The sequence below is a fragment of the Triticum dicoccoides genome, chromosome 3B (genome assembly GCF_002162155.2).
Source record: "Triticum dicoccoides isolate Atlit2015 ecotype Zavitan chromosome 3B, WEW_v2.0, whole genome shotgun sequence".
In the NCBI taxonomy this organism is placed as follows: Eukaryota; Viridiplantae; Streptophyta; class Magnoliopsida; order Poales; family Poaceae; genus Triticum; species Triticum dicoccoides.
This window is the reverse complement of record NC_041385.1, coordinates 3,870,198-3,891,868: the sequence shown is the minus strand read 5'-3', so window position 1 is coordinate 3,891,868 and position 21,671 is coordinate 3,870,198.

The window sequence follows — 21,671 nt, the reverse complement described above, 5'->3', positions numbered from 1 at the left end:
GATAGGTCATCAGAACTCGACGATGACACCATGGCCACATCGTACCAGTGGGCATTGGACGTGCCAAGCAAGGGCACTGGCAACGAGGTAAGCGCTATAGTGAAGTAGTGCTGTTGGCCACCGGTGATCAACCTCAAGGCCATATTCAGAAGAGTCTGTTCGCAAACGCGCACGTGGTAGACAATTTTTTACTGATCTCTCCATCGATCAACTCATGTTTTTTCTCCGGGCAGACTTAGCCATCGTAAACATAACAAGTTGTAGAACGTACTGCAAATAGCCAGAAGCAGAAGGTAAAATACGATGATGCACCTCTACCGGTGTCGTCCAGTGAGAAGCCATCCCCTCCGCCTTAGCGGCTTGGTGGTGCATACGCTTTCCTTGTTCTAGGTTACTTCTTCACCAGATTTTTGTACTTATCACCGATGTAAGATCTCGACTAGCCACTATGTCTTTATTAGTTTCATGTAATATTCATTAGTTAATTGGGATTTCTAGCATTTAATGTTCTTCGCGCCAATCCGACCATATGGCACTATGCACCGGAAATGATGTTGGGTAGTACAAGGCCGACATGTTTGTGGCCACACTGACCAACTGCATAATGCGGCTCGTCAATACCAATTTCTACCACAACAAAACGATGGAGATAGTTAATCTGTAGTCAACTAGTCATCATGTTTCATGTTTCTCCAAAATTCTTCAGCTAAGAACAGAGTCAAGATGTCGATAGCCATCGTCATGGTCATTGACATTCTGGCCAACATTGCTTCGGGCTTTTTTTCGTTAGTTAAACGTCCGTGGGTAAGAGCCGATCCAATCCATTTTTGTATTTGGGGAGATGTAAAACAAATATTTTTTATGCTAAACATTTATACTTTTTTATACTAACTATACCATATTACAATTTTAATTAGTATATGTTTCTATTACTTAGCCATCATGGTTGACCCATAACAATGGCATGCCTCCCACAACCATAATAATTATACTAGTATTTTTTATACATTTGTAATGTATATAATTGTAAAATTTTATTCTAAAATCTTTAAATTGTATGACATAACTAGCAATGTTTTCCCTCTAAAATAATGTTTTGAATAATTTTTTAATATTATATAAACTATTTATTGTATACACATACATTTGTGTATCTATGAGTGTGTTTATATATTTTCTTAGTATTGATCAATATCGTGATAGAGATTCCTAAATCATACACACTAAAAATATATCATAACAGTGGTTTCTAGTGTATATTAGGTAATATATTTACGGAAACTTCCAGGGCATGAAAATTGTGATCTACAGGAGCCCCGGTCCCGTCTCAGCAACCACGTAGCATTGCAGGACCACGCCGTCACATGCGCACCCAAGTGGATAACCACCATATTAGGACGCAGCATGCCGATGTTGTGGGAGGCGCACCAAAAAAACATAGCAAAAGATAGTGTAGCATACAACCACGCCAGCTCGTATGAGCGGTCGTATGGTGTGGAGAGTGATGCGCCTGATCCACTTGAGCAAACTTTATTAACGGCCTGATGATACGTCTTCGTCGTATCTATAATTTTTTATTGTTCCATACCAATATTATTCAACTTTCATATACTTTTGACAACCTTTTATATTATTTTTGGGACTAACATATTGATCCAGTGCCCAAGGCCAGTTCCTATCTGTTGCATGTTTTATGTTTCGCAGAAAACCCATATCAAACGGAATCCAAACGGGATAAAAACGGACGGAGAATTATTTTTGGAATATTTGGGATTTTTCGGAGGAAGAATCAATGTGAAACGGTGTCCGGGGTGGCCACGAGACAGGGGGCGCGCCCTCCCCCCAGGCGCGCCCTCGACTCTCGTGGGCCACCTGTAAGGCGGTTGACGCTCTTCTTTCTCCTCAAGAAAGCTAATTTTACGATAAAAATCTGGGCGAAAGATTCACCCCAATCGGAGTTACGGATCTTCGGATATTAAAGAAATGGTGAAGGGGTAGAATCCCAGAACGCAAAAACAGAGCGATAGATCCAATCTCAAAGGGGCTCTCGCCCCTCCCACGCCATGGGAGCCAAGGACCAGAGGGGAAACCCTTCTCCCATCTAGGGAGGAGGTCAAGGAAGAAGAAGAAGAAGGGGGGCTCTCTGCCCCTTGCTTCCGGTGGCACCGGAACGCCGCCGGGGGCCATCATCATCACCGCGATCTTCACCAACACCTCCGCCATCTTCACCAACATCTCCATCACCTTCCCCCATCTATATTCAGCGGTCCACTCTCCCGCAACCCGCTGTACCCTCTACTTGAACATGGTGCTTTATGCTTCATATTATTTTTTAATGATGTGTTGCCATCCTATGATGTCTGAGTAGATTTTCGTTGTGCTATCGGTGATTGATGAATTGCTATGATTGCTTTGAGTTGCATGTTTCGCTGTAGGGTGTTGCAATGCGTTCATGATTCGCTTATAGTGGGTTGCGTGAGTGACTGAAACACAAACCCGAGTATGGGGATTGTTGCGTATGGGATAAAGGGGACTTGATACTTTAATGCTATGGTTGGGTTTTTACCTTAATGAATCTTTAGTATTTGCGGATGCTTGCTAGAGTTCCAATCATAAGTGCATATGATCCAAGTAGAGAAAGTATGTTAGCTTATGCCTCTCCCTGTGATTACCGGTCTAGTAACGTAGTCAATTGCTTAGGGACACTTTCACCACTCCTACCACCACTTTCCCACACTCGCTTTATTTACTTTATTGCATCTTTATATAAACAGCCCCTACTTTTTATTTACGTGTTCTTTATTATTTTGCAAAACTATCCAACAACACCTACAAAGTACTTCTAGTTTCATACTTGTTCTAGGTAAAGCGAACGTCAAGCATGCGTAGAGTCGTATCAGTGGCCGATAGGACTTGAGAGAGTATTTGTTCTACCTTTTGCTCCTCGTTGGGTTCGACACTCTTACTTATCGAAAGAGGCTACAACTATCCCGTATACTTGCAGGTTATCAAGACCTTTTTCTGGCGCCGTTGCTGGGGAGTCATAGCGTGGGGTGAATATTCTCGTGTTTGCTTGTTTGCTTTATCACTAAGTAATTTTTATTTGCTGTTCTTAGTTGTTTTCTATCTTTAGTTATGGGTACGAAACACAAAATACCAAAAAAAGTTAGTTGTACCTACTGAACCAGTGGTTGAAGAACCACTCAAAATCTATCACACTCCTGAAGCTTTTTACTTGGATCATCTTCGATCCCTTTGTGCTCGTGCTGAAACTCCTGCTAGTTTAGTTGAGGGAAAATCTTTAGATGAGTATGCTTGTTTTGTGCGACACCGTATATCTGAAAAAGGGAAATTATTATGGGATCAAATTCAACGTTTGCAATGCTATGCTTGGAATTTATGTGAAATATATGAGTTTACTTGTTGTTCTGAAGACCCTAAGAAACACCTACCCTATCAATGCTTGTTTAGTGATAATGGAATAGTATCTTCATATGCTAAGGGTGTTTACAATTACTATGATCTTCAACAAATTGAAGGATTTGTTGCTTTTAAAGGTGCTTATGAGATTGCCTCTTTGATTGAAAAGTATGATGCTACTCTTTACAAATCTGAAAATTTTGCCATATTTCAATATTGTTATGATAATTATGCTTCTAATGCCTATGTTAAACCATACATTGAGGACTTCTCCGCTGTCCAAGAAGAGACTAATATTTTGCAGGAAGCTATGGAAGAAGGAATTGATGAAACAGTGAGCTCATTGGATGAAAAAGATGATGAGGAGAGCGAAGAACAAAAGGAGGAAGAGCGGATTAGCTAACCGTGCCCACCTTCTAATGAGAGTAACCCTCCAACTCATACATTATTTAATTTCCCTTCGTGCTTACCGAAGGATGATTGCTACAATGATTGCTATGATCCCTTGAATTTGTTTGAAATATCCCTCTTTGATGATGCTTGCTATGCTTGTGGCCAAGATGCCAATATGAATTATGCTTATGGAGATGAACTTGCTATAGTTCCTTATGTTAAACATGAAATTGTTTCTATTGCACCCACGCATGATAGTCCTATTATCTTTTTGAATTCTCCAAACTACACTATATCGGAGAAGTTTGTGCTTGTTAAGGATTATATTGATGGGTTGCCTTTTACCAACGCACATGATGATTTTGATGAATATATGCATGTGCTTGCTGCTCCTACTTGCAATTATTATGAGATAGGAACTATTTCTCCACCTCTCTATGTTTCCCACACGATGGAATTGCAAGAAACTGCTTATACTATGCATTGGCCTTTACTTGCTGTGCAAGAATTGTTATTTTATGACATGCCGATGCATAGGAAGAGAGTTAGACTTCGTTGTTGCTTGATATATGTTACTTTGTGCTCAGTACTAAATTACAAATCATTGTTAATTAAAATTGGCTTTGATATACCTTGGGATCCGGGTGGATCCGTTACTTGAGCACTAAATGCCTAGCTTAATGGCTTTAAAGAAAGCGCTGCCAGGGAGACAACCCGGAAGTTTTAGAGAGTCATTTATTTCTGTTGAGTGCTTTTATATAGTTTAAAAACAAAAAAATAAACAGGGGAACCTAAAAACATTTCAAAAAGGAAAGCGAAAGTGAGAAAGACAAGCATTGTTGAAGTGGGAGCTAGCCTTGAACTTTGTTCATGCTCACGGAAACTTTGTGAATCTTGATTACAGAAACTTTTCATCAAAAATAATTATCCCCTTGTATAATTCCATTGTATTATAAAAATAATGTGCCAAGGTTTGCCTTTAGGATGTTTACAATGCTTGTCGGTTTGTACGGTGCAGGACAGAAACTTTGGCTGTAGTGTGCGATTTTACATTTCTAACTGGAACGTCAATTGGTTTTGATTCCTATTGCACTGTATTGCTATGCAACTTGTTTATTTTTCCAAATTTTGGTATAATTGTTTGGGTACCAGAAGTATGGTGGATGTTCCGATTGCTACATATTGTTCTGTTTTTGACAGATTCTGTTTATGATGCATAGTTTGCTTGTTTTGATGAAAGTATCAATTTATATTTGTGGATTAAGCCATGAAAAAGTTATATTACAGTAGACACAATGCAAAAACAAAATATGAATTGGTTTGCAACAGTACTTAGAGTGGTGATTTGCTTTATTATACTAACGGATCTTTCCGAGTTTTCTGTTGAAGTTTTGTGTGGATGAAGTGTCTAAGCGAGGATGTCTCGATATGAGGAAAAGGAAGAGAGGCAAGAGCTCAAGATTGGGGATGCCCGAGGCACCCCAAGTAAATATTCAAGGAGACTCAAGCGTCTAAGCTTGGGGATGCCCCGTTAGGCATCCACTCTTTCTTCAACAAGTATCGGTATGTTTTCGTATTCGTTTCGTTTATGCATTATGTGCAAGTCTTGGAGCGTCTTTTGCATTTAGTTTTCACTTTTCTTTTATGCACCATGATGGTATGAGATAGTCCTTGGTTTATTTATAGAATGCTCATTGCACTTAACTTATATCTTTTGAGTATGGCTTTATAGAATGCTTCATGTGCTTCACTTATATCATTTGAAGTTTGGATTGCCTGTTTCCCTTCACATAGAAAACCACCATTTGTAGAATGCTCTTTTGCTTCACTTATATTTGTTAGAGCGTGGGCATATCTTTTGTAGAAAGAATTAAACTCTCTTGCTTCACTTATATCTATTTAGAGAGATGACAGGAATTGGTCATTCACATGGTTAGTCATAAAATCCTACATAAACTTGTAGATCGCTAAATATGATATGTTTGATTCCTTGCAATAGTTTTGCGATATAAAGATGGTGATATTAGAGTCATGCTAGTGGGTGGTTGTGGATTGTAGAGCCACTTGTGTTGAGGTTTGCAAGTCCCGTAGCATGCACGTATGGTAACCATTGTGTGACAAATTTGAAGCATTGGGTGTTTCTTTGATTGTCTTCCTTATGAGTGGCGGTCAGGGACGAGCGATGGTCTTTTCCTACCAATCTGTCCCCCTAGGGGCATGCGTAGTAGTACTTTGCTTCGAGGGATAATAAACTTTTGCAATAAGTATATGAGTTCTTTATGACTAATGTGAGTCCATGGATTATACACACTTTTACCTTTCCATCATTGCTAGCCTCTTCGGTACCGTGCATTGCCCTTTCTCACCTCGAGAGTTGGTGCAAACTTCGCCGGTGCATCCAAACCTCGTGATATGATACGCTCTATTACACATAAGCCTCCTTATATCTTCCTCAAAACAGCCACCATACCTACCTATCATGACATTTCCATAGCCATTCCGAGATATATTGCCATGCAACTTTCATCATCATCATATACATGACTTGAGCATTCATTGTCATATTGCTTTGCATGATCGTAAGATAGCTAGCGTGATGTTTTCATGGCTTGTCCATTTTTTGATGTCATTGCTACGCTAGATCATTGCACATCTCGGTCGGAAGCATTCATATAGAGTCATATCTTTGTTCCAGTATCGAGTTGTAATATTGAGCTGTAAGTAAATAAAAGTGTGATGATCATCATTATAAAACATTGCCCCATAAAAAAGGAAAAAAAATAAAAAAGGAAAGGCCAAAGAAGCCTAAATAAAAAAGGGGGCCAAAGAAGCCCACCGAAAAAAGAAAAAAAGAAGAAAAAAAGTAAAAAGAAAAAGAAAAAGAAAAGGGGTAATGTTACTATCCTTTTTCCACACTTGTGCTTCAAAGTAGCACCATGTTCTTCATATAGATTGTCTCCTATGTTGTCACTTTCATATACTAGTGGGAATTTTCATTATAGAACTTGGCTTGTATATTCCAACGATGGACTTCCTCAAATGCCCTAGGTCTCATGAGCAAGCAAGTTGGATGCACACCCACTTAGTTTCTTTTGTTGAGCTTTCATACACTTATAGCTCTTAGTGCATCCGTTGCATGGCAATCCCTACTCCTCGCATTGACATCAATTGATGGGCATCTACATAGACCGTTGATTAGCCGCGTCGATGTGAGACTTTCTCCTTTTTTGTCTTCTCCACATAACCTCCATCATTATATTCTATTCCACCTATAGTGCTATATCCATGGCTTGCGCTCATATATTGCGTGAGGGTTGAAAAAGCTGAAGCGCATTAAAAAGTATAAACCAATTGCTCGGCTTGTCATCGGGGTTGTGCATGATGGGGGCATTTTGTGTGACGAAAATGAAGCATGGCCAAACTATATGATTTTGTAGGGATAAGCTTGCTTTGGCCTTGTTGTTTTGAAAAGACATGATTGCTTTATTGGTACGCTCGAAGTATTACTGTTTTTTTGTCAAATGATAGACTATTGCCTTGAATCACTCGTGTCTTAATATTCATGCCATGATTAGACATATGATCAAGATTATGCTAGGTAGCATTCCACATCAAAAATTATCTTTTTTATCATTTACCTACTCGAGGACGAGTAGGAATCAAGCTTGGGGATGCTGATACGTCTCCGTCGTATCTATACTTTTTTATTGTTCCATGCCAATATTATTCAACTTTCATATACTTTTGGCAACTTTTTATATTATTTTTGGGACTAACATATTGATCCAGTGCCCAGTGTCTGTTGTAGGGTGTTGCAATGCATTCATGATTCGCTTATAGTGGGTTGCGTGAGTGACTGAAACACAAACCCGAGTAAGGGGATTGTTGCGTATGGGATAAAGGGGACTTGATACTTTAATACTATGGTTGGGTTTTTACCTTAATGAATCTTTAGTATTTGCGGATGCTTGCTAGAGTTCCAATCATAAGTGCATATGATCCAAGTAGAGAAAGTATGTTAGCTTATGCCTCTCCCTCAAATAGAATTGCAATAGTGATTACCGGTCTAGTAACGCAGTCAATTGCTTAGGGACACTTTCACCACTCCTACCACCACTTTCCCACACTTGCTTTATTTACTTTATTGCATGTTTATATAAACAGCCCCTACTTTTTATTTAGGTGTTCTTTATTATCTTGCAAAACTATCCAACAACACCTACAAAGTACTTCTAGTTTCATACTTGTTCTAGGTAAAGCGAACGTCAAGCGTGCGTAGAGTCGTATCAGTGGCCAATAGGACTTGAGAGAGTATTTGTTCTACCTTTAGCTCCTCGTTGGGTTCGACATTCTTACTTATCGAAAGAGGCTACAACTATCCCGTATACTTGCGGGTTATCACCTGACGGTCAAATGAGCAACAAAAGAGCCGATGAGAATTGCAAAACCACCATTCATAATCATCATCAACCCTAGCCATCACCATTTCCTATCTCGATATCCACAACCTTCACCATCACCATAGTTCGCAGCAATCTACACTACAAGAAATATGCTAACTTATGACCTTCTCATAGTGATTCTGGGTGAAACGGTCATCAATCCATAAGCCTTTTGAACCAAATGGTCGTAAGGCGATTGGGAGGGACAAAACTCTAAAGCATAATGACCATTTTAGTCGAAAAGGAAGTAGTTTCCTTACATAAAATGGTCATAATGCAGACAAGTACATTGGATCCTACGCCTCCTACGGCTTGATAAACCTTAGGTCATCCACTTGAGGGAAATTTGCTATTGTCCTACAAACCTCTGCTCTTGAAGGCCCAACAACGTCTACAAGGAGAAGGTTGCGTAGTAGACATCAGAGACGTCGTGCGATGGGTGGTCGTCGTTGCCGGGGAGGATCTTGAGGTCTAAGTAGCGCTGCTTGACGATGATGTAGTTAGATAGCTTGCCCTCCCAGCAATGGCGCCGAAACTCGAGGTCAAATGGGTGTAAATTGCGGATGTACTTGATCTGACGGAGACTCCGGTGGAAGTGCATGGACGGCGGGTACTGGTAGTAGACCCCGAAGGAGTATGAAGATGGTCTCTCTCAAACAACCCTGCAACCAAATAACAACGAGTCTCTTGTGTCCCCAACACACCCAATACAATGGTAAATTGTATAGGTGCACTAGTTTGGTGAAGAGATGGTGATACAAGTGCAATATGGATGGTAGATATAGGTTTTTGTAATCTGAAAATATAAAAACAACAAGGTAACTAATGATAAAAGTGAGCGTAAACAGTATTGCAATGCTAGGAAACAAGGCATAGGGTTCATACTTTCACTAGTGCAAGTTCTCCCAACAATAATAACATAACTGGATCATATAACTATCCCTCAACATGCAACAAGGAGTCACTCCAAAGACACTAATAGCGGAGAACAAACGAAGAGATTATGGTAGGGTACGAAACCACCTCAAATTTATCCTTTCTGATCGATCTATTCAAGAGTCCGTAGTAAAATAACACGAAGCTATTCTTTCCGTTCGATCTACCATAGAGTTCGTACTAGAATAACACCTTAAGACACAAATCAACCAAAACCCTAATGTCACCTAGGTACTCCAATGTCACCTCAAGTATCCGTGGGCGTGATTATACGATATGCATCACACAATCTCAGATTCATCTATTCAACCAACACAAAGTACTTCAAAGAGTGCCCCAAAGTTTCTACCTGAGAGTCAAGACGAAAATGTGTGCCAACCCCTATGCATAGGTTCATGGACGGAACCCGCAAGTTGATCACCAAAACATACATCAAGTGAATCACGTGAATATCCCATTGTCACCACAGATAAGCACGGCAAGACATACATCAAGTGCTCTCAAATCCTTAAAGACTCATTTCGATAAGATAACTTCAAAGGGAAAACTCAATCCATTACAAGAGAGTAGAGGGGGAGAAACATCATAAGATCCAACTATAATAGCAAAGCTCGCGATACATCAAGATCGTGCCATAGAGAGAACACGAGAGAGAGAGAGAGATCAAACACATAGCTACTGGTACATACCGTTAGCCCCGAGGGTGAACTACTCCCTCCTCGTCATGGAGAGCGCAGGGATGATGAAGATGGCTACCGGTGAGGGATTCCCCCTCCGGCAGGGTGCCGAAACGGGCTCCCGAGAGGTTTTTGGTGGCTACAGAGGCTTGCGGCGGCGGAACTCCCGATCTATTCTGTTCCCCGATGTTTTTAGGGTATATGGAGATATATAGGTGAATGAAGTCGGTCAGGGGAGCCACGAGGGGCCCACGAGGGTGGAGGGCGCGCCTAGGGGGGTGGGCGTGCCCCCTGCCTCGTGGCCTCCTTGAAGTTTCCTTGACTTCAGCTCCACGTCTCCTGGATCACACTCGTTCCAAAAATCACGCTCCCGAAGGTTTCATTCCGTTTGGACTCCGTTTGATATTCCTTTTCTTCGAAACACTGAAATAGGCAAGAAAACAGCAATATGGGTTGGGCCTCCGGTTAATAGGTTAGTCCCAAAAATGATATAAAAAGTGTAAAGTAAAGTCCATAAACATCCAAAACAGGTAATATAATAGCATGGAACAATAAAAAATTATAGATACGTTGGAGACGTATCAGTCTCCAAGGGGCAGAGGTTCGTCAATGAGGTATATGATGTGCGACACTCGCGCCGTAGCGGGAGGAGATGCTCCTGGTCATCTCCTATGACGAGCACGGCAACTTCTATGACCATGTGCCCACCCCCGTGGGCATCCCGAGCCCCAACGACATTGTCGGCGACGCACCCTTCTTCTTCAACTTCGATTGCCTCAGCGTCCGTGTCCCGACCATCTTCATCTCCCCCTGGATCGATCCCGGGACGGTGGTGCATGGGTGTCGGGGGATTACCCGCAGTTTATCCCGGCTCATGACGTTAATTCATCTCTGGACTTAAGCAGCGCTGCTTAAGTCATCTCTGGACTAAACCCAGTGGATCCTGACCCGGCAGATCCTGAACCGACAGACAGTTGTAACCCGGCAGACAGGTCCTAACCCGGCAGAGAGTTGCACTAGGCCCATGTCCGCCGCTCCACTCCCACGGCACAAGCAGCCACAGCCGGACGGGTTGGCCGCCTCGCGGGCGGGCATGTGTGCGTGCAGCTACACCAGCACGAGCGATCTGGCTGGCCGCCGCATCCTCGCGGGTGTGCGTGCGTGCCATCGCAGCCACGCCGGTGTAAGTGCGTGCAACCCCCAACTTTGCGGGTGTGTGGTGCTCTCGTGGTGCCGCCCACTACATAGTCGATGAAATATCTGATAAATGATGGGTCAAAATAGGGATTGCAGTTGGGTGTAAGAGCATCTACAACCGGAGACCCCAAACCCCCTCATACACCCGGGTGGACGGTCCGCTCACAAAAAAGCGACCCACAGGGCCCCTAAAACGCCCGGAGCGACCGGCACCCATCATATCCGGTCCAAAATGTAGGGCGGATATAGGGGCACCTGAGTGCGTCTGCCACGTCGGATCAGACCCACGCTAGCCCACCTGACTTCACGTATATTTCTCCCCATCCACATATACTCAAGCTCTTATCGTCCAGGCCCTTGTACTCCGCCGTTATATCGAGCGGTCGCCTGTCACTACCATTTCCAGCCTACCGATCCATGTTCGCTGCCTTAAATTCATAGCAATCCCGGTATTGATTGATGTTACAGTAGGTAACAGAACTAATTAGTTTATGTAAGTTTGCGTTTCAAATCTGGAACCAAACACCTCCATATAGATGTAATCGTACCATTTCATGCATGTTTGCATCACGACTATTTTCTCATGATACACCGAATGCACAACAGGTTCTCAAAAGCTATGGAAAACCAACCAACAGAGCGCGGCGTGGTGTAAAAACATGCTCAGTGCCTGTAAATAGAAGTGATTCCTGGTGCCTGTAAAAACATGCTCAGTGCCTGCGCGGCGCGGAGTGTGAACATATTTAAAACATGTATATATTTTTGAAACCAATAACAATCAGAAACTCTCATCATCTTAAAAAACACATGCTCAGTGCCTGTAAATAGAAGTGATTCCTGGTGTCCAGACCATGGAATATAGAGTACGCTCTGCATTGTTTTCCCTTTTGAGGGTGTTGTCGTGCAGCTTAGGTGTGATAGATCGTAGCGTGGGCGTGTTTAGTTCTTCCAGTGTACGTTGCTGGTAGCGTAATCGCGTGCATTGTTTTCCCTTTTGAGGGTGTTGTTGTGCAGCTTAGGTGTGATAGATCGTAGCGTGGGGGTGTTTAGTTCTTCCAGTGTACGTTGCTGGTAGCGTAATCGCGTGTGTTCTACGTGTGCCGGATATCTCATGATTGACTTTGTAAGAGAGCTATCTCATCACCTTATATCATTCGGCCTTGTACTTATTGGACTGATGCTTTATCCATAAAATGGGAAGAATGGTTGTTTCAAGAGATAAGAAGAGGGGAAAAAAGCTTTACACACCATGTCGGTGTGATAATTTGCATTTCAAGAGCTTTCAAGCCTAGGCTGCGTAGCCCGAGTGCCCACATACATCCTAACCGGACGGCTCGATCAAGCCTCGCTGCACATGGCTGAATGAACTTGCATGCGTTTCACAATTTTCTATTGTTGATAGTTTGGAATTGCTTATCACGCTTAGACTACCCACAATGGAAATAACATAGATAGTAACATCACACATATCTAGATAAAATAGATGATGTGGCAAGCAACTATAGAGGCAGTAACATAGACTAGTAACATGTCGATGTTACTACTCTGTGTTACTACCCACTGTGGCTAGTCTTACCACGCGATGAGACAAGAACCGAGAAACCAGGTTATAAATCGCTCCGACGTCTTCCCTGCGGGCGATGTGGTACTAATAAAACGCAGCATGCCACTCAAGTCTACTAGTACATCCGTCTTGGCTGCTTGTGCTTGCTCGGACTTTGCACTGCTACTCCTTTTTCCAGGATATATCGCGAAGAGTGGGAGCATCTACAACCGAATCCTCTATTTTCTCTTCAAATGTTTAAAACATTAGTTTCGTCACCGTCAAAAGTTGATCCAACCAGATTCCCCACTTTCCCCGCTAAACGACCGGACTGACTGGCGCTCGTAGAATTGAGACCAAACCTACGGACAATGTGAGGAGACTCAGTCACGCTCGGAAACTCCTGCCACCTCAGCCAAAATCATATGGACCTGGCGGGCATGCGGGCGTGACATTGCAGCCTCGCGGGCATGTTGGCTGGCCGTCGCAGCCTCACCGGCATGCGTGCGTGCAGTCCCAGCTTCGCGGGCGTGCTGGTTGGCCGCCGTAGCCGTGCTGGCAGATGATGATCTCGTGGTGCCGCCCACTACCCGCTTGACGAAATATCTGAAAAAGAGGGGTAAAAATAGGGGTAAAAATAGGGGTAGTAGTTGGGTGTAAGAGCATCTACTGTCGGGCATCCCAAACTGGTCTCAAACGCCCAGGCCGACCGGCACCCCTCATATCCAGCCCAAATGCGGGCCAGACCCACGCTGGCCCACCCGACCCCCTCATATATTTCTCCCCATCCACATATACTTAAGATCTTACTATCCGGGCCCTTGTGCTCCGCCGCCATATCCAGCGGTGGCCCATCACTACCGTTTTCGGCCTACCGATCCATGTTCGATGCCTTAAATTCTTAGCAATTCCGATATTGATTGACCTGTAACAGGCTAACTGAACGAATTTAAAGCTTAGTCCATTATGTTTACATTAGCACTGTAAAGCAATTACGTTTACATTTGCGTTACAAATCTGGAACCAAACACCTCCATATAGATGTAATCTTACCATTTCATGCATCTCTGCATCACGCCTACTTTCTCATTTCTACAGAGAGTGAGATGCACCGAATGCACAACAAATTCTCAAGAGCTATGAAAAACCACTCTGAAACCAACCAACCTAGCATGACATGGCGGCACACACTACACGCTAGTTTATCACATATACTCCTGGGACGAAGGCAATTCAAGGGAGAAGCTTCTGAGCTCAGAGTTTTAAACACCATATTATATTTTGATACGGAGGAAGTACGACGTAACACTAAATCCTTCTCAAGTGGGACCATGACACACAGGTTGAATGGAACGACTGATAGGAGAATATAATGGGCCCGGTAGGGGACATATAGTGGTTGCAGCAGGCCTATCTGACTGGGCTTGTACTGGACGTTGGTCGAATGAACGAGGGCCAACCCGTCATGGAGACAACCCCTCGCTCGAACAATCTACCCATATCAAGAACAAGGAGAACTTGCGAGTTTAACAACACGCGCGAGCGCTGGCGGAAGGACATGCCTATAGCTCGCTCAACGTGTGTTGGAGGCTAGTCTCCGTGAATGCTATTTATCACATTCAGCGATTGGTGTGGGGTTTTATCGCGCCGAGGGAACGGTGGCGGGCCGGCCCATTTTGACGTACGAATTGTTGAGAAAACAGGGAATAAAAGAGAGCACCCAGGCAAATCAAACACTTGTCTCCAGGGTTACTGCTTACTTTTTTTTTGAGGGTAGGGTTACTGCTTACTGGTAGGATTGCAACTTACTAGAGGTTTTCTCCTTTTTTTTTCCTTTTTTTTTCTTTTTCCTTCTCTTTTTTTTTGTTTTCTTTACTTGTTTCTTCTCCATTTTTTTCCTTTTTCGTTTTATTTTGTTTCTTTCTTTCTTCTTCTCCGGGATTTTTCATTTGTTTTTCATTTCACTTTCTCTTTGGTTTTCTTATTTCTTTTTCGGGTTTTCATTTTTTTTGGTTTTCTTTTGTTTCTTTTTGTTTTCATTCTACAATCTTCTATACATGGTCAACATTTTTCAAATACTTGTTCAACATTTTTCAAATACTTGTTCAACATTTTTTTAAATACTTGTTCAAATGTTTTTCAAATAGTTTGTTCAACATCTTTTCAAATAATTGTTTTGCATTTTTCAAATACTTGTTCAACATTTTTTATATACATGATCACCATATTTTCAAATACTTGTTCTACATTTTTCAAATACTCGTTCAACATTTGAAAATACTTGTTCAACATTTTTCATACACATGTTCTACATTTTCAGTACTTATTCCACATTTTTCTAATACATGTTCAACATTTTTAAAATATACTTATTCAACATTTTTAAAATACACTTATTAAACATTTTTAAATTCTTGTTCAACATTTTTCAAATTCTTGTTCAACTTTTTTTAATCGCTGTTCAACATTTTTTAAGATGTGTTTTTAGGAGAGTGTTTGGTGTAATATATGTATTAAGAGTATTTAAAAGTATAAACAAAATAAAACATAAAGCAAAAAAAAGAAAAAAAAAGAAACAGGAAAGAGGCAGGGCTTGTCCGCACATGAGGGCCGGCTCATATGTCGGAACGCTCGACTTGCTGAATGCGGTTAATAGCGATGCCCGCTAGCCTCGCCGGTGCAGTTCTTTCTACATGGGCGAGGCGGGCCACAACGACCTTTCATGTGTACGTTTGTGGGGCATCTTGCCTCAAGTAGTGCTGGATTGCTAATTGTACAAGGGGCACACATGCATCGTACTGGCTGGAGCGGCCGCCCTCGACGGCAGTGACATGGGATTGCATTCTTTGGGTTCAATCGGCTTCCCTCATTTAGAACTTTTGGTTATATTTTCAAATAATTCTAAAATACATATATTTCAGAAACAATTACTTCAATTTTGAAAATAATATGTTCGTACAGTATTAAAAAAATGCTAATGTAACTTCCAAATTTTTGATAGCATTTAAAAAAATGATTCAATAACTTTAAAAAATATAACATGTATTTCCAAACTTAAAATGAGTTCGGAAAAATAATAATCATATATTTGTAAAAAATATGTAAATAACTTCTTAAGATGTATAAAAAATGTAGACATAAAACATTTATTTTAAAATTTGTTAATTTGTATTTAAAAAATGTTGAACATGTATAAAAATAATGTTCTATGTATATACAGAAAATATACAACGCGTGTGAAATACAGGAGACATTACAATATATAATTTTCGCACAACATTATGATGTAGTTTATAAAGTGTTAAAAATTTACAAAACCATCACTATGTATACAAAAAAATGTACAGCATGTATAAAAATAGACGTAACCAATAATTTGAAGGAAAAAAATGTTACTCGTGTCTTTAAAAAATGCCAAACATTTATAAAAAGTATGTAGCGTATGTATATAAAAATGTACAACATGTTAAAGCTTGTTGACGTCGGGGAAGAAGTCGTTGTTTGGGAAGTGGTCGTTGGCTTCTTCCACGGTATCCGTGATGAAGAAGTCAGTAGTCGCGTAGAGCGTTCCCCAAAAACCTTATCACCCTTATCCTGTACAGGACTCAAAATGGTGGGGTTTCAGAGGCCTACTGTCTCGACCTGCCGTGCATGACACAAGCTGGGATGGGGAAGAATGCATCAGCTCAGAGATTGGAACTAGGTTGCATGATAAAGATGATGTTCCGATGTCTCTCTAGAGAGGAGTGACCTTTCTTTTGTAGGCACAGGAGAAGGAGGCGAACAGGTTGTGACGGGGGAGACATGCATCAACCAAAGAGTGCATTGTTCGTATTCAATCTTCACTACAAACAAGAACAATCAGCTCCCGAGTGACATTTCATATATCATTCGTGCGTGACCAAAATTTAAACAATGTCTCGGATCATTCTCGCAACCCGCGGCGCTGCGCGGCATGGTGAGGTGTGATGAGGTGGGCGGCGAAGGAGGAGCGCGCGTAAATGCCTCTCTTGTTCTCATCCTCATACATATGGAGAAACAACCTCCTTTATAAGGAGGTCTAAGTCCTACTAGGTGAGCAGTATGAGATTATACTTTAGTCTCACCTCTTGCCTTGCATTTATGGGCTAAGTGAGACTCTAGGATTTATCAGGAATTTTGACAATGCTATTGGGCTGGCCCAAAAATAGACTAAATTCTAGCATCCCTATTGGAAGTAATTGAAGTGTTAGCAATGGACGCTTGAAGGATAACAAGTTCGCGGGACTTGTCAAGGGAAAGGGGGTCTAAGGAATCTGAGCTCCACGGACCCCGAGGCAAAGATCTCACTAACCAAGGCCTTAGGAGATGCCGCAATGGTAAACAAAGTTGGAAAGGAAGCGTAGACAGTCCTATCTGACATCCAAGAAGGTATCCAAAACTTAGTGTCTTGCCCGTCGCCAACTTGGAACCTCGCTCCTAACTTCGGCACTTCCTTGCATTTTGATTACATTCCAAATCATCGACCCTCGAACGTCGCAAGTGAAGAACAAGCTGGCCCAGAAGTATTGAGCTAAGAGAATCTTTGCCCAGTGAATGTCGTCATATAAAAAAATCAAATCCACTTAGCAATCAGGGCTAAGTTCATATTACGAGTGTTGGTTAAACCTAGCCCTCCATGGGCTTTTGGCCTGCGAAAGTCAGCCCATCTAACCATGTGGCACTTGCGCTTCTTGGCGCCGGCTCCCCAAAGAACCGAGCTATAATCTTATCGAATTTCATGTGAACACCTTCTCCTATGATGAGCAGACCCATGGAGAAAGTTGGGATTGCCAATAAACAGACCCGTGTAGAAAGTTAGGATTGCCCATAAACAGACCCATGTAACCTATTGGATATCTTTGTAAAAATACATAAGGAATACCCATTACTTTTTACCAATGATCTATATTTAAAATTCTAAATCATGAAACCAAGCAGGAAAATTAATCATAAGATAATCGACTTAGTTAGCAACAAAATATTGGAAACATATTATTGAAGTAAACAAACTACTACACGGCTTGCAAGCAGGTTCGAAACACAGATACGTAAATCAACTACAATATGTACTACACCACGGGTATACCACTACAGATTGTTTGGATTATTCCAACACCTTCTGTGCTCAATCTCAACAAGTTCCAAACAAATTGGTACTGCCAGCAAAATTCTTTTTTTTCGTCCTTATTCTTTTTTTTCTTTATTTCTTTGTCGGTTTCACTGGATGTTTTTTCTTTCATTTTTCTTCATTTTGGTTTCTTTCTTTCTTTCTTGGTTTCATTGGTTTTCTTGGTTTTCTCTCGTGTTTCATTGTTTTCCTATACACATTTTTGGTATATATCCAATATATTTCCCTAATAAACATTGAAAATATTTTACATGCTTGATTAACATTTTTCAAATACCATATTAACATTATTTGAATACATGGTCAACATTTTTTCAGTACACATTTAATATATTTTTCTAAATGCTTCATAACATTTCCCAACTACCATATTAACATTTTTTGAATTCAACATATCTATAGACATTTAACATTTTCTTTCAAATGCTTGATTAAAATTGCAAAATAAAAATTTAACAATTTTGAAAACATGGCCAAACATTTTTTAAATACACATTTAACATTTTTCAAATACAAGTTTAATATTTTTTTCATTCATGGCACAATTTTCTTATACACATTTAACATTATTCAAATGCAAATTTAACATTTTTAATACGTGGTCAATATTTTTGATTTACACATTCAACCTTTTTCAAATGCAAGTTTAACTTGTTTTAATACACAGTCAACTTTTTTTCTATACACATTTACATTTTTCAGAAGCTTGATTAACATATTTCTAACATTTGTTTATTTTTTATTCAAAATCTTGATTAATTTTTTTAAAATACATGATCAGCTTATTTCACACAAATCTTGAATATATCTTTTGTATACATTTTTCGAATAGATGGTTAACATATTTTTATACATACTTATCATTTTTCAGATAGATGATTAAAATTAAAAAAACTATCTAAAGCAAAATTTTGAAATATATATATTTAGAATATTTGAAAGTGTAAACAGAAGCGAAAAAAGGGAATAAAAAACGAAATAAAAATGTGAAAAAACGAGGAAGTGTCGTCCAGAGCACTAGGCCGGCCCATGCGCTCGCGCGACTGCTAGGCGCTTCAGCGAGTCGTAAGTTTCTCTCGCGTGACACAAGATATAGAAGCGCCCTAGTTCATCAGATGCTTTGAAATTTGTAAGGCCGAGTGTCAGAGATCAGAGGGGGTGTACCATGTAAAGTGTGGGACCCAGTCATATTAGATTTTCTTATGGTGGAAAATAGATTCCTGGTTTTGTATTTTCTATGACGTGAAGACTCTTTTTTCGCTCACTCCATCTTCATTAGGGCCTGTTTGGTTTCAATATGTCACCTGACTTATAAGTCAGGTGACTTAAAACCAGTGACTTATAAGTCACGCCTGTTTGGTTATCACCTGACTTATAAGTCACCCGTCACACCTTTCCACACCAATCAACACCATGCAGGTGGTGGGACCCATGTAAAAGGGGGTGACTTATAAGTTTTAAGTTGGGATGGAGCAACTTATGACTTATAAATTAGGGTGACTTATAAGTCGGGTTTGTTTGGCAAAATAAGTCACTTTTTTCACTTTTGGACTTATAAGTTGGTGACTTATTTGGAACCAAACAGGCCCTTAGTCGGCATTGCAGCTTTTTTTCTGCTGCTTATGCACAGGTCCTGCCTTTTATCGCAGGACACATAATTTTCCCACGTCCTGGGACACTGGGTGGGAACCATGTGAGTTGGTTCTCGAATACATATGGAATTGTGTGATGTCAGCCTAAATAGATCATGCCTGACGTCTTTCCCTAGGGTATAATTTTGTGGAGTCTAGAACAACTTGAGGTCATTTCTTTCTGTGAAAATATTGTTTGCCAGTGATTGACAGCAGTAGTTCCCATGCACGAAGTTGCAATTAGGATGCAACGACGTGAGCTGCATACACATAATTTTTTGAGCAAAGTCGTCTCCTAGGGATCGATGTCTTCTAGCATTGAAGTCTAGTGTACTAGTTTAAGAAAAGGTTCGGTCAGTGTTACTGCAAGCAGGCCACGCTATTTGCTTGCAAGTAACATTGTACTACAACTCATCATTTTCAACACCGTAACTGATGGACAGCTGCAATTTATATGGTCGGCATGTCTACTATATTGGTGATCAAAGTTGATAAGTATTGCGGTGCGATCCGTACTTATTCATAATGTTTTTGCTGTGATACGATCTACTCCCTTCGTTTCTAAATATAAGTTTTTTTGACCGATCGATCACATCCTCCTTACGCGATGGCTCCCCCCGCTCCTCCCTCCTGCTCCTCCCTCCTGCTCCCCCGCCACCACCACTGCATCATCGCCGGCCACCTCTTCCACCTTCAAACCCGCCCACCAACCACTCCGGCCTTCCCGTGTCAACCTTCTGCCCTCCTCCGCTCCCCGCGGACCTCTGGCTTGATGACTCTCCGGTGCTCGGAGCCATTCGTGCTGCACTTGGGTGGGAAACGCCATGGGGGCTGACTTCGAACAACAGGTGTGGTCCGCCATTCTTCAGCCAATCACTCCCTTTCGACACAAAGGCTCAGGCATCCACCTGCTGGTCAACGTCGAGCGCGCTGTCCTGGAAATTGACTCGCTCATGATTGCATGCTACCTCCAAGGCTGCCTTGGAGGACAATCCGACATGTTCATGGTACTCCAGCTCTCACCCTCTCTCTTCCGCTTCACCGTCTCCTCGGCTCCGGTCGCCCTGGCCATTCTTCGAGAGAAAGAAATTGTCTCTCGCCGCATCCATATTTCCTTCTGGCCGTGTTCGATCAATGATGCCATAAGAGACCCTTCCACTTCCATCACGCCGCGACTCCTCCCACCCACCCCCACAAGGCAGCCACCACTGCCCCAGTCGCCCGCCAACCTTGCTCCGCACTGCATCCACTTTGGCGATCGCTTGCAGCACGCTTTCCGCTTCATCGGCCAAACCCTACGCCTTGACCCATCGATCGGTCTTGCTTTCCAAGCGCATCTATGGCAGGCCATGCGATCAATGGTCTCGCCTCCTCGCCATGCATCGTCCCACCCCAGAGACACTATCATCTTCTTCCACTCATGCAGCCTACCCCTGGACCACTACCTCGTCGCAGCTCTTCTTCAAACCAGGTTTGGTGGGAGGGCAAAAAATTTCGACGTTCAACAGCTGACGTCCTCAGCCTACTCCTTCTGCGTGGCTTCGTCTTCTGCGCAGGAATGGATTTCGGCATGTTCACCCATCTCCACGCCCTTCTTCTTCGCCTCGATCGTCGCCGCAGCGTCAGTGGCCTACGCTCCAAACGCTGTGTTGTGTATGGCTGCGTCTCCTCGCCCTCGCTCCACCAATAAACAATCAACACCATCTGCGACGGCCTCCACCACGCCTGTGTCCATCCGCGACCCGGCAATTCTGCCGGAATCGACAACGCCACCGCTTGGCAAGGTAATGGAGGTTAGGCCTTCCCGCCCTGGATTAAGATTCTTTAACCGTATTTTAAACATATACCACTCCGAGCCTACACGTCCTATTGCTCCTTTCCGCTGCCTCGCTTCAGTACCTTTCTGGATAGTTTGCATTTCAGAGAATATTAATCCTAATGTTACGTTCATAGCACATGCTTTAGACTACCACTTTTCGGTCAAACCAGTTTTTCAGGCAACTAGACTGTCACGCCACGTATTTCGCTCCTCTGTAGTATCAAAAGAAGTTCGTTTTGAAATCCTGCGGAGCTCGCCGTTAGTTTTCAAATGCTTCTCCCTCCACTTCTTTGACCAACAAAACTCAGCCACTGCTCATGAACAGCCTCTACCTGTCACCTGTTCGACGAACACGCCGGAACAATGCATGACCGAAAGTTTGCCGACGACTACATCCTTACTTGGACCATGCCCACCTGCAACATGCATGCTCCGGACTACTTCGACCAAAAAATTCAAAACAC